This window comes from Ursus arctos, unplaced genomic scaffold, assembly GCF_023065955.2.
Source record: "Ursus arctos isolate Adak ecotype North America unplaced genomic scaffold, UrsArc2.0 scaffold_24, whole genome shotgun sequence".
In the NCBI taxonomy this organism is placed as follows: Eukaryota; Metazoa; Chordata; class Mammalia; order Carnivora; family Ursidae; genus Ursus; species Ursus arctos.
Window position 1 is genome coordinate 42,162,009 of NW_026622919.1, and position 13,836 is coordinate 42,175,844.

Here is a 13,836-nt window from a genome sequence, read left to right on the forward strand (position 1 = left end):
GCTTCCTGCTGAGCGGGGAGCCTGATGGGGGCTTGATCCCAGGACCCTGGGATCATGAGCTGAGCTGAAGGCAGACACTTAACGAGTGAGCCACCCAGGCGCCCCAAGTGTACAACTCTTGATTTCAGCACAGGTAATGATCTCAGGGTTGGGCTCAGCACGTTGGGCTCCAATGTGCAGCAAAATCTGGTAACCGTCATTTGAACGTTTTCCCTCTTGTAGTTAATAATACATTATGGAGCTTTTCCCCCTGTAAAATCATAGAGATCAATAGGACTGTTTTTAATTACTGCAGAGTATTTCATTGCACTGGTGTAACGTGATTTGTTGAACCAATCCCCCATTTATGCCATTTAGGTCATTCACTCTAGGTTAATAGTTTCTCCCTGCCCTCCCAGGTTCTGTTTTAACTGTGAATGATAGAACCGAGAACTATATTCTGGACACTGGGCTTGGCTCCCAAGAATCTCTGGAATGTGCTGTTCAAAACCACACCCGAGAGGAAGAGCTGCTCTGGTACCGAGAAGAGGGGACAGTGGATTTGAAAGCTGGCAACAAAATCAACTCGAGCTCTGTCTGTGTCTCTTCCATCAGTGAGAATGACAACGGAGTCACCTTTACCTGCAAGCTGCAGAGGGACCAGTCGGTGTCCGTCTCGGTGGTGCTGAATGTCATTTGTGAGTGAGGGGAAGACGCTGCTAGCCAGTCTGTGTTGTCTGCACTGTATCAAGTGATACTTGAACCGGGACGAAGAGCGTGTGCGTTTTCACATTTGCTTGGTGTTGTCTCATTGCCCTGTTTATGCTCCCCCAACGCATGAGGGTGCCTGTTTCCCCACAGCCTCACGAGCACTGAGTATCCTCAGACTCTGAGAATATGCCAGCCTGATGTGAGATTTTATTTTCATTTTCTAAATGTCCACCCTTTCATAAATGTACTGGCTGTTCATGTTTCTTTTCTGTGAAATGCCTGCTCATGTCCTTTACCCATTTTTCTATTGGGTTATTTGCCTTTTTTTTTTTTTAAGATTTTATTTATTTATTTGACAGAGAGAGAGACAGCCAGCGAGAGAGGGAACACAAGCAGGGGGAGTGGGAGAGGAAGAAGCAGGCTCACAGCGGAGGAGCCTGATGTGGGGCTCGTTCCCAGGACCCTGGGCAGATGCTTAATGACTGAGCCGCCGAGGCGCCCCTGGGTTATTTGTCTTTTTAAAATTGGTTTGGCTAGGGTCACCTGGGTGGCTCAGTTAGTTAAGTGACTGATTGTTGATTTCGGCTCAGGTCATGATCTCAAGGTTGTGAGATTGAGCCCCCCCTCCCCGACAAGGCCTGTGTGGAACCCCGTTTTGAGCCTTGCATGGAGCCCCTTGTGGGGCTCTGCACTGGGTGTGGAGCCTGCTTAAGATTCTCTCTCTCCCTCTCCCTCTGCTCTTCCTCCCACCCTCACCCTTTCTCTCTCTTAAGAAAAAAAAAATAGGCATTTCACAAAAAAAGAAGCATGACTAGCAAATAAACAGTCATAATGGAAATGGAAAATAAAATTGTGGTAAGATGCCACTTAATATGTAGACAGGTAAAAATTTTAAAGGCAGACATTAAAAAATACTGTTGATAATTCTTACATACTGCTTGTGAAAGTATAAATTAATATTGCCACTTTGGAAGACATTTGTCAATATTTATAAAGTTGAGGGGCACCTGGGTGGCTCAGTCGGTTAAGCCTCTGACTCTTGATTTCGGCTCAGGTCATGATCCCATGATCTCAGGTCATGGGATCGAGTCCCGCATCGGGCTCCACAGTGCTGAGCATGGAGCCTGCTTCGAGTTCTCTCTCTCTCCCTCTGCTCCTCCCCTACTCAGTCTCTCTCTCAAAAAAAGAAAAAAAACTATCTCCTCCAGTGAAGTTATTCAACTCTTTCTTTTTCTTTTTAAAGATTTATTTATTGGGGCTCCTGAGTGGCTCAGTGGGTTAAGCGTCTGCCTTCAGCTCAACTCATGATCCCAGGGTCCTGGGATCAAGCCCCACATCGGGCTCCCTGCTTAGCAAAGAGTCTGCTTCTCCCTCTCCCTCTGCCTGCCACTCTCTCTCTCTCTGTCAAATGAATAAATAAAATCTTTAAAAATATATATATATTTATAAAGGTGAAGTCACATGTACTCTATAACCCAGCAACTTTATTTTGGGTGTATATTCTAATGCTACTGCTTTCAGTATGGTAGCCGCTAGCCATTTGTGGCTATTTAATTTTAAATTAATTACAATTAAATAAAATTAAAAATCTACTTTCTCAATTGCGGTAGTCACATTCCGAGTGGTCAATAACTACACATGCAACCATATTGGACAGTGTAGATGCAGGATATTTTCATCATCACAGTAAGCTCTATTGGACAGCCCTGCCCTGGAGAAATTCTTGCATAAGTGCACTAGAAGCCATAGTCAAGACCATTTATCTGAGCATTGTTGGTGATTGCATAGCACCTGGAAGAATTCCAAGAGTTCATCAACAGGAATTTGCATGAATTGTGACACATTTGTAAAATGGAACACTACACAGAAGTGAAAATCAACATGGATGAATTTCAGAAACATAGTGTTGAGAACAAAAAGCACATTGCAAAGCAAATGGCATGCAAATCGAAAGATTCAAAAACAAGCAAATTTAAATCATGTATTGTTTAGAGATGCGCACATGGTAAAAAAAAAAAATTAAAAAACAAAACAAAACAAAGGAAGGGGCGCCTGGCTGGCTCAGTGGTAGAGCATGGGACTCTCGATTCTGCGGTTGGGAGTTCGCTGGGTGTAGAGATTACCTAAAATAAAATCTTTTAAAATTTTTTAAAAAAGGGAAAATTAAACACCGTATTCAGGATAGTGTTTCGGGGAAAGAAACACAGTCTGCTTCAAAAGTATAGGCAATATTTCACTTCTTAAACTGGTGGCTGTTCACTTTATTCGTTATACCTAATTTTATACGTTATCTATATTTTTGTATATATGAAACATTTCTTCTTAAAAAGATTACTCTAGAGGCACCTGGGTGGCTCAGTCCGTTAAGCATCCTACTTTGGCTCAGGTCATGATCTCAGGGTCCTGGTTTCGAGCCCTGAGTTGGGCTCCCCACTCGGCAGGGAATCTGTTCCTCCCTCTCCCTCTGCTCCTCCCCCAGCTCGTGCTCTCTCTCTCAAATAAATAAATAAAATCTTAAAAAAAAAAAGATGACTGAAGCTGTGGTGTAAACGATGGACTGAAGAGAGATGTAAGCAGGAGGTCTACTAGGCGGCAAGAATTTAATCAGGCCAAAGGTGAATGGTGACTTAGACCCAGAAGGCAGCCACGGCGAAGGAAAAGAAGCGGCTATATATGGGATATATTTCAGAGGCTAACACCCTAACCCAAGCCCTACGCCCGATCCTAACCTTTATGCTCTGATAGAGGTTTGCACCACGTAAGGCAGAGCATGCAAGGGGAATATCTGAGTCAGACGGGGAGCTTTAGAAAAAGCTTCTTGGAAGAGAGGACAGATCATCTGAGTTTGGGATAATTAGGAGTTCCTTAATGATGACTGAGGAAAGGCATTCCAGGCGAAAGTAATGACTTATGTAAATATCTTAAGGGAACAAGTTGCTGTTTGGGAACTGAGGACATTGAGCATTGGCTAGAACTAAGAGAAAGGCCAGAGTCAAACATGGAGGACCAACTGTGCCCCCTGAGGGGTCAAGACCTTACTCTGAAAATGCAGGAAAACTGCCTCCATTTTTCTTTCCCTTTGCCAGGGAGAGAGGAAGATCCCTGCAAACAACAAAATAAGGCAGTGATACAATGCTCCGAGAGAATCAAGCTGCAGGGAGGTCTTGCTGGGGCTACTCTGAAAATGCTTCTCTTTGTACTAATCACTTTTTATAAAATGATCACCAAAACCTAAACTTTGTGGAATTACAAAAAGATTGAAATGAAGATGAAAGGAAAAAATAAGCAAATGGAAGAGAAAACGATAGAAAAGAAAAAGAAGGAATTGCATCTGAGAGAACATATTAAAAACCGTTAGAAGAAGAAATAAAGCTGGCTAACAGACACATGGGAAGATGCTCAACATTACTCCTCAGGGAAACACAACTCACAACCACAATGAGATACCGCCTCACTCCTGTCAGACTGGCTAAAATTAACAAGACGGGAAACGACAGGTGTTGGCGAGGATGTGGAGAAAGGGGATCCCTCTTACACTGTTGGTGGGACTGCACACCGGTGCAGTCACTCTGGAAAACAGTACGGAGTTTCCTTTAAAAACTTAAAAATAGGGGCGCCTGGGTGGCACAGCGGTTAAGCGTCTGCCTTCGGCTCAGGGCGTGGTCCCGGCGTTATGGGATCGAGCCCCACATCAGGCTCCTCCGCTGGGAGCCTGCTTCTTCCTCTCCCACTCCCCCTGCTTGTGTTCCCTCTCTCGCTGGCTGTCTCTATCTCTGTCGAATAAATAAATAAAATCGTTATAAAAAAAAAACTTAAAAATAGAGCTACCCTACAACTCAGTAATTGCACTAGGTATTTACCCAAAGGGTAAAAAAATACTGATTCAAAGGGACGCATGCAGCCTGATGTTTATAGCAGCATTATCAACAAATAGCTAAATTATGGAAAGAGCCTAAATGTTCACCAACTGATGAACGGATAAAGAAGTTGTGGTATATATATGTGTGTGTGTATATATATATATATTTGCAATGATGTGGTTGGAGCTAGAGTGTATTATGCTAAGCAAAATAAGTCAGTCAGAGAAAGACAAACACCATATGATTTCTTTTTTTTTTTAAGTGATCTCCACACCCAATGTGGGGCTCGAACTCATGACCCTGAGATCAAGAGTCCCACACGCCACTAACTGAGTCAGCCAGGTGACCCCATATGATTTCACTCATGTGGAATTTAAAAAACAAAACAAGGGTGCTTGGGTGGCTCAGTCAGTTAAGCTCTGACTCTTGATCTTAGGGTTATGCGTTCAAGCCCCGTGTTGGGTGTGGAACCTACTTAAAAAAAAAAAAAGAAAGAAGCAAAACAGATGAACATAAGGGGGAAAAAGAGAGAGAGGGGCAAACTGTAAAACAGACTCTTAACTATAGAGAACACTCTGAGGGTTGCTGGAGGGAGGTGGGCAGGGGCGGGGCGGGGATGGGTTAAATGGGTGACGGGGATTAAGGAGGGCACTTGTGCTGATGAGCAGTGGGTGTTATATGGACACGATGAATCACTAAATTCTACTACTGAGACCAATATTAACACTCTATGTTAACTAACTAGAATTTAAATAAAAACTTGAAACAAACAAAATCGATGTTAAAAAAGTAATAAATACATAAATACCCCTGGAGACCACAGACCCTTGTTTCCTTTTAAGAATGTTGTTAGACTGGTTTCCCTTAAGCCTCTGAAGAACAAAACCAGAGCTTTCTGAAATTCTTCTTTTGTTCGGGAACTGCATTTTTCACTGTCTGAAGCAAATACTGAAGCATAATAATTATGGAGTTTTTGGCCTCTTTTAAGAGGCCCTTCTTGAGATGCATAAAAAACGTCAAATGAAAAGCATAAAAAAATCTCAGAAATCAAGTTAACATGGGGGAGTTGACCCAAAAGCACCCTTTCCAATGTGTATCCTTTATGATCTTTTCTCATTCGATTTTCATTTTTGGAGCTCGCCTTACTTTTCTTTCATTTAATTCTCTCTCTTCCCTAATCCAAGAAGAATAATTCATCAGATAAGAGTAAAACTGAACACATTCACAGGGCAAATGAAAAGCTAAAAAAAGACAACATGCCTCTCACCCTGAAAGTGGGTGAAAAAAATTAGTCTCTCTTTTTAGGACTAAAAAGAAAAAAAGAAAAAGAAAAAGTTTCTTCAAAGCCGTCAAATGGAAAATCTGATTTTTAAACATTAAATAAGAAAGCAGCATGGAGTTAAGAGGCTGAAGTTTGAAGGCCATTGAATCCCAACTACCATTGGTCCCCACTACTTTTTATAGGCACAAACAATCATTTAAACTGAGTGTCCATTTCCTGTTCTGAAAAGTAGGGTACCAGTTATGATAGCCAAAATTTAGTGAGTGCTTACTATGCCACAGTCTTACAGTGTACGAGCCTCTGTTCCTGTATTTCCTCCTTTATAACACGGGGTAGCGATGGACGCTAGCTCCTCACTCAGGGTCACGGTAAGGATTAAACGAGCTGAGACGTTAGGTGACTTGCACACGGTCACATAGCTAGTGAAGTAGTGGAGTTAGGATATATGCGCAGCTAGTCTGGCTCCAGAGGCCAAGAATGGAAGCTCAAAAGATGTAAGGGGAACAAACTGAGGGCCTCAGAGGGGAGGGGGGTGGGGGAATGGGATAGACCGGTGATGGGTAGTAAGGAGGGCACGTATTGCATGGAGCACTGGGTGTTATACGCAACTAATGAATCATCGAACTTTGCATCAGAAACCAGGGATGTACTGTATGGTGACTAACATAATATAATAAAAAAACATTAAAAAAAAAATGTAAGGGGAACCTGGGTGGCCCAGTCGGTTAAGCATCTGCCTTTGGCTCAGGTCATGACCCCAGGGTCCTGGGATTAAGTCCCGAGTCAGGCTGCCTGCTCAGTGGGGAGCCTGCTTCTCCCTGTCCCTCTGTCTTTGCCTCCTGCGTGTGCTCTCGCTCTCTCTCTCAAATAAATAAATAAATCTTTAGAAGAAAGAGATATAAGGTAAGTGAAAGCATTTTGAAACTCAGGCACTTTAGACTTGTCGGCCTAGACAGCAAACCTGCAGATTTATGAATTGTTGTGTGCTGTACGTCATTTTTCAATTTGCAACAAAGCAACCGCTGTGGACATTCCACTTGTGGATGGTTTAGGTTTATGGGTGCTTTTATTCTAGGCTTTGACGAATGAGATATAATCAGGAAGTCTGTCTTAGGCCCTTACATATGCAGCTGTTCTGTTTTCACATTGGCCTCTGATATAGGTCGAAAATCATGAAGACCACACGACAAGACAAAAAGGATCAATGACGGACGGAAGCCTTCGTTAGACGATTAATAGCGTTGTGGAATCATAAAATGGATTGTGCCTGCTTCTAGAATGATCAAAGGAGATCGTACAGAAATCTTTAGCTGAAATATGAACTTGTTAATAAATCAGTAAATATTTTCTTAAAAATAAATATGATACACATTTCGAATTGGGGCAAAGTCCTTTAGACTGGTGATTTCCAAGTGAGCCAAGTGTGTTATTAAACACTTTTATGAGTACCATAACTATAAAATTCAAGAATTCAAGGCTATGCTTCTTTAGCAGAAGCCAAGTTTATATCCTCTTTGGTGGAATGTTTTAAATTATGCCCTTGAGCTGCCTATAAAGCCTACGAATGACAGCTGGAGTGAAAAAGGACGCATTTGGGGCTGAAAATCTGTTGCAAAAGAAACATACAGGTTGCAAAATGCCATACAAGGAGGTAGGAAGGCCTCCAAAGAGGTGTTTCATGATCAGTCATTAAATATGAAGACTCACAGGATCTTAGAGATTATCTTTTGGTCTAGAACCTCCATTTGGAATCTCTGGAAGATTATGGGACATCCTTGAGCTGAGCAGCTCATTAGCGGCCGAGCCAAGAAGGGAGGCCTGTTTTTTGAAGCAACTGTTCATACATCTGGTAGCTCCGTGTACATCTGGTAGCTAAAACTTTTCCATGAGCAACGTTGAATATACACAGCATAGTTGCATTACAAACTCCAGGAATGCAATGACCTCCTTTAGCACCAGTCAGGATGGATGATACAGTGGCTGTGGCTTGAAGACTCAAGGATTAAGTTCCAAAGTCAGGCAAACATTGATTATAATCAATATCCTTGGAAATTCATTGGGAATGTGTCACTTCCGAGATCCAAATAGCTCCTCCTAATAAGCACAGCAGAGCCGGTTTTCATTCCAGAACGGGAAGAGATCGCTGTTTCTTTGGTTGAGAACCAGATTAAGAACTTGGCTTGCATCTAGGAGCCATGTTGTAAGAAAAGTGCACATCCTTGAACACTAGTCTCATCCTCAGCTCATGAGAGGCTCACACGTTAAGAACCAGGAGGGAACTGGCTGATTCTCCTCCTCGTCTTCTGCTCATGTCAGGGCACATGTTCTTTGAGATGAATGGCAGACCTCTCACGGTACTTTCATGTTGCTATCTCTCCCTCCCTCCCATCCTCTCTCCCTCCTTCCTCACCCCTGCCATTTTTTGCCCATTCTCCCCTCCCTCCTTATCTCTCTGCATCTACCTTCAACTTGAATTCAAAGGTTAAGTGTGTCGCTAATAGGGATTAAATCAGTCTACAGATGTTTGCTCCTGCCATGTAGGAAGGACGTGTAAGTCAGTTCTTAAAGCAAAGGGAATTTTTCCTGGTAGTTAGAAACTCAGAAACCATACTGCCTGGGTCTAAATCTGGTTCAGCCCCTGACAAGCCGTGTGACTCAGGACACACATGACTTAAATTCTCTGTGCCCCAGTTTTCCTCTCCTGTAAAATGGGTATGATAAAAATAGGACCCTTGTGTGATTGCTATGAGGATTGAGTGAACTGTAATATATTTCAAGTGCTTAGGACAGAACAAGGTAAGTACTTCTAAGAGTGTAACTATTGTGATGCGACTTCCTTGTCCTTCAGGTTCCTGGGACAACTCAATTTTGACAGTTCCGAATAATTGCTGTGCTAGTTTAATTGCTCTTCTTATGTCTCCCTTCTTCCTGGCATTCAATGATCACCTCTGAGGCAAAAGGGCTGAATTAGCGTCCTGTACAAAACTGTAAGCAATTGTAGTATTTACATAGAGCCCAAAGGCAGGGTGCTAGGAGGAGTGACTCTTCTTACTAGCTGTGTGACCTCGGACAGATCACTTCAGCCTTCTGAACTTTGGTATTTCCGGTTGTAAATCAGACAGGAAGACGGCACTTCCTGTGTCACAGGGTGGCTGTGAGGATCAAACAAAGTACATGTAAAAATGTTTCCTAAACTGTAAGTTAGCTTGAAAGTGTGAGAAATTATTACTAATAACCATGACTTAAACTTAAACTTAAGAGGCTGAAGTTATTGTTGTGTCTATCAAGAGCATCTGAGGAAATAAAGACAGATACTTCCTGAGTTTCCACAGCCGTACTTTACTGTAGGAATCTGTTGGCAAGGATGCCAGATTTCCGATTTCTTTCTTTACACATGCACAATTCTCTGAGAACTCAGGTTTTCGGGAATTTGCAATCGTGTCCTCCATGTTTCAAGTATTTTGTCAGTGAAAAGTACCCATGCTCTAAGTTCCTTGCTCTGGAATAACCTTGGTGTTGCAGAGAGAGGCTTTTGAGGAAAGGTTACCTGAGTGTTAAAAAACTTGTGATTCATTATGGGTTTTGTGTTCCATAGTCACCGGCATGAGATTAAGTATTATTTGGATCTTTTAATGAGACAAGTTACATTTCTTTCTGGCTTGTCCTACCACTGCCCTATTTCTTAAAAGATGTGACTTTATTCAAAGGGGAAAATGTGATTTTATCACAGATTTTTCAGCATTTTAAATGACTCAGGGTCCCTGGTGGGAGGGGATGGGGATTATGATGAATTTGTGCCTGAAATTGAGCATCATTTCATTAAACTAGATTAAACCTTCTCCTGTTTTCTTATTATAATGAAATACCTATATTAGTTAGGATAGACTAAGTTCTGCTGCAGTAGCAAATTAATCCTAAAATCTAGTGGTTTAACCCAAGGGTCTATCTCTCACTTACCTGTGAACAGGTAGTTTGGTTCCACATTGTTACTCAGAATCCCAGGCTGACAGGTGCTCTGATATCTCTCCACAGTGGCCATGTCCGGGGGGTGGGGTGTGGGGGTGGGATAACCTAAAGAACGTGCACCCGTTCTGCTTTGCTTTGCCCAGAAGTGACACTGTTCATTCTCTCCATAGCCCCTTGACTAGGACTAGTCACAGGCACTATCTAATGGCAAAGGGGGCAGGGAGGTGTGAAGAGCACAAGGATATTCAGTTAATGATAAATATCTCTGCCACAAGCCCCAAGCCCCCAGTCAGTAAGCTGCATCTATCACATTCCAGTGTCTTTCCCCCTGTCCTCCCACCCCCACCCCAGGACAGTGAGGTGTAGGAAAGAAGCATGGACTGTGAGGTCACTGTGAGGTCGGTGAATCCCAGCTCCACCCCATGCTAATTGTGCGAGTTGGAGCAAGTTATTCTGTTTCTCTAATCCTCAGTTTCCTCATCTATGAAATGAGGGTTCCAACACCTACCTTTCAGGGTTGCTGCAATGATAAGAAATTATCTAGGTGAACCCTTTGGCAAAGAGTAATACTCCTTGATTATGATCGTCAGAAGGACAAGCAAATATTTAGGGCAGCAATTCTCAGCTCCAGGACTGCAACACTGCAGGACATCTCAAATGATCTCAGGGAGTGTTGTAACATCTTCAAAGATCATTGTAAATTCCCTTGACTTGCTAAAATAAATTATCTATAGGTCACTAGAAGTAGGATTGGACATCATTCTTGGCAATATATGAGAGAAGTGAAGTTTGTCTTTATTATTCAACCTTTGCCCCTTCTATGATATCCTCTCCCCTTCTCTAGGCCCCAGGCTTTGGATCAGCCAGATATGAATCCCAGCTCAGTCGCTCTATAAGTTAGTTAAGCATCCTGAGCCCAAGCGTCTTCATCATCAAAGTGGGGACAGTCATGAGGACTTCGTAACGGTTGTTTACAGGATCAAATAATGCAGGTAAAGTCTTCAGCACAATAGAACTAACTGCTCTCTGACTTACTTCTTCATGATCATGCCTGAGCCTTGGAGGAGAGGAGGACAGAAGAGAAAACTACAACAGCTGTTTCATAAAAATCTCCAGGAGATAATGAAAGCCCAAGAAAATGATGGGTTGTAACATAACTAACAGAGATTAGCATATACTGGGGTGAGAGGATTCTTCTACTCCTAGACATTCAGGATTAAAAAAAATTTTTTTTAAGATTTTATTTATTTATTTGAAAGAGAGAGGGAACAAGAGTGGGGGGAGGAGCAGAGGGAGAGGGACAAGCAGACTCCACACTGAGTGCAGAGCCCGACGTGGGCCTCCATCCCATGATCCCGAGATCATGACCTGAGCCAAAACCACGAATCAGATGCTTAACTGACTGAGTCACTGAGGCACCCCCCCAAAATTTTTTTAATTAAGAAAATTATGCATAAAAATTCAGAGTTCTGACTCCTCTTAAAGAATCAGAAGAACTATCCCCAATGGCAGCTATTCACCCTCTTTTAGACAAAGCTGTGTTCTCCATTTGCTGCTGTCCCCACCGCTCCCTATTGTTTAACAACTTGCCTATTTCACTGATCTGCTTGATCCCTGTAAGAATTTGACTTTATGACCCTTGGCCAGTAGGTTTGGGTGATGGTGGTGATAACAGGGGTAAAATTGGTGAGCAAAGGAGTTCGTAAGCTATTTTCAGTGATTCAGAAAACCTAACGACAGTGATTATTATATTGTCAACCTATAAAAGATTGCCCAGGTTAAGTAAAGTACCAGATTTCTTTGCTTTGAAATGGAATTACATCAAATGGGGAATTGTGTCATCATGAAAGAAGTTCAGATTGGCAAGTAGAGATCACTGATGTTTTATTTATTTATTTATTTATTTTTATATGAGTAAGTAAGCCCAACACAGGGCTTGAACTCACCACCCTGAGATCAAGACCTGAGCTGAGATCAAGAGTTGGATGCTTAACTGACTGAGCCACCCAGGTGCTAGAAATGTGGATTATTATTACTAAATAAATACAGGTTGCTTGATAGACCAGTTTTTTTTTTCAAAAAACAGGGCCCAAGAAGGAAAAAAATGATAATTATAAAAGGTGTCCCCATTGGTAGTAAGGTTGAGAAGACAGCAACTGACTTTGTCACTTCTTCACTGGTATTTGTAGTCCAAAGTGTCAAAAACAGACTATTAATGTTGGAATTTCAAGTATCTCATAGTAGATAGAAAAGACATTTAGGGTAAGGCTATGGGGGCTTCTTTTAATTTCTGGAATTTTGTCCTTTTAAGTCAGGTTCTAGGCTGAACTTCTAATTTTAAATAAGAGACACAGTTTTGGGCCGCTTGGGTGGCTCAGTCAGTTAAGTGTCCGACTCGATTTCAGCTCAGGTCATGATCTCAGCGTCGTAAGATCCAGCCCCACCTTGGGCCCCGTGCTGGGCGTGGAGCCTGCTTAAGATTCTGTCTCTTCCTCTCCCTCTCCCTCTGCCCCTCCCCCCTCAAAAAACAATAATAGTTTTTAATAAAGGCTCTGTTTTTTATTTCAAAACTAAGGCAAAATGAAATGTAGTGACCATTTGTGATATTGCTCTGCTCTGTTGAAACAAGTTAATATTCCTTGTCTGTGCTAACGTACAAGGTCACTGGAGTTTGTGAGGGTGAAGAAATTCCCTACCGATGACCCTTAATAGTCAAGGATTGCTGTATGTCCTAGAACAAAGCTGATTCATAATTCTACTAGGTAGGGCAAAGGTGTTACCTTTTCAGTTTCTCTTGCCAACTCCTTCCAGCATTTAACTAAACTATTTCAGAAGCTGTTGAGAATCACGTGAGCTAACATGAAATTTAACGTGAAGATTAATCTTGCTTTTAATCCAACCTCCTTGTATTCCAAAGACCCAAGAGAGCTTAAGGGTAATATAGTCAAGACTGGAATTCAGGTCTCCCGATTCCTAGTCCAATTAGATAGGTAAGTTTTTCCCATTTCCCCTTCCACTTTAAACTATCCCAACCCACCATTGCCTGAGCTCTGTTTTTTTACATGGCTTCTCCTTCATTGTCTAAACTTCCAGATTTTCACAATCTTCCTACCTTGTCCGTATACCGTTTTCACAGGGCTTCCAAATTCTACTTTGAGAAATCCTGAATGAGGAACAAGATCTGAAGGCTTCCCCACAAAAACCTGTTGGGGCCTCCAAGGAGACAGAGAAATCTGAAAATCACAGTCTCTAACGGTCTCTCTCTCCATTCCATGCGGAAGTTTCCAAGGAAGCAGAGAGAAACCTCATAGGAAGATGTGTCTTGGTTCCTCTTACACACAAGACCGTTGAGATTTCATACAATCTTCTCTTTGCTTCCATGTCAGTAGAAGCTTTTACCCACCTGGCTGATAGCCGATCTCTCTCTCTTGCTGTGGCACGTTCAGCTACTGCAATATGAGGCCAAAAATTGTGTTGCTGTTGTTGTTTATCGAAGTTAGACGATGAATACAGCAGAGACATCAAAGACTCTCAGGAGAAAAGAATGAAGCAAGAATGGAAGTGGGGAAGGTCAATGATAGATCAGAAGAGCCGAAATTTAAAATGCAGGCGTAAGAGAAGAGTGTGGGCTGATTCATCATTCGTGGAGCTGGATCTAGGCAAGCGACTGTGCCAGAAGGGCGAGGGCTGCTTGTGAGCAGAGCCGCTGGCTACCCCGTGGCCCCTGCAGTTTTCGTCTCCGTCTCCACGGAAAGCTCACAAATTCTGCGACTGTGTCACCAAACCAGGATGAGATGAGAAAAATAAGGACATATGCTGACTTTTTCATCATGCTAAATTTATTCTGTTTAAAGGAATGCCTTATATTCTGAGATTATATCCTTCCTTTTTTCAGTCCTAAAACATTTCTTTTATGAGGCGACAGTGAAAAGAGATGATAATTGATACTATTCATGTGCTTCCTTGGCAACTTAGAAATTGCTCCCTCTATGCTCAGCTCTCTTCTCCTTTTGGTTTGGCCCTTACGTCTGTTCATCT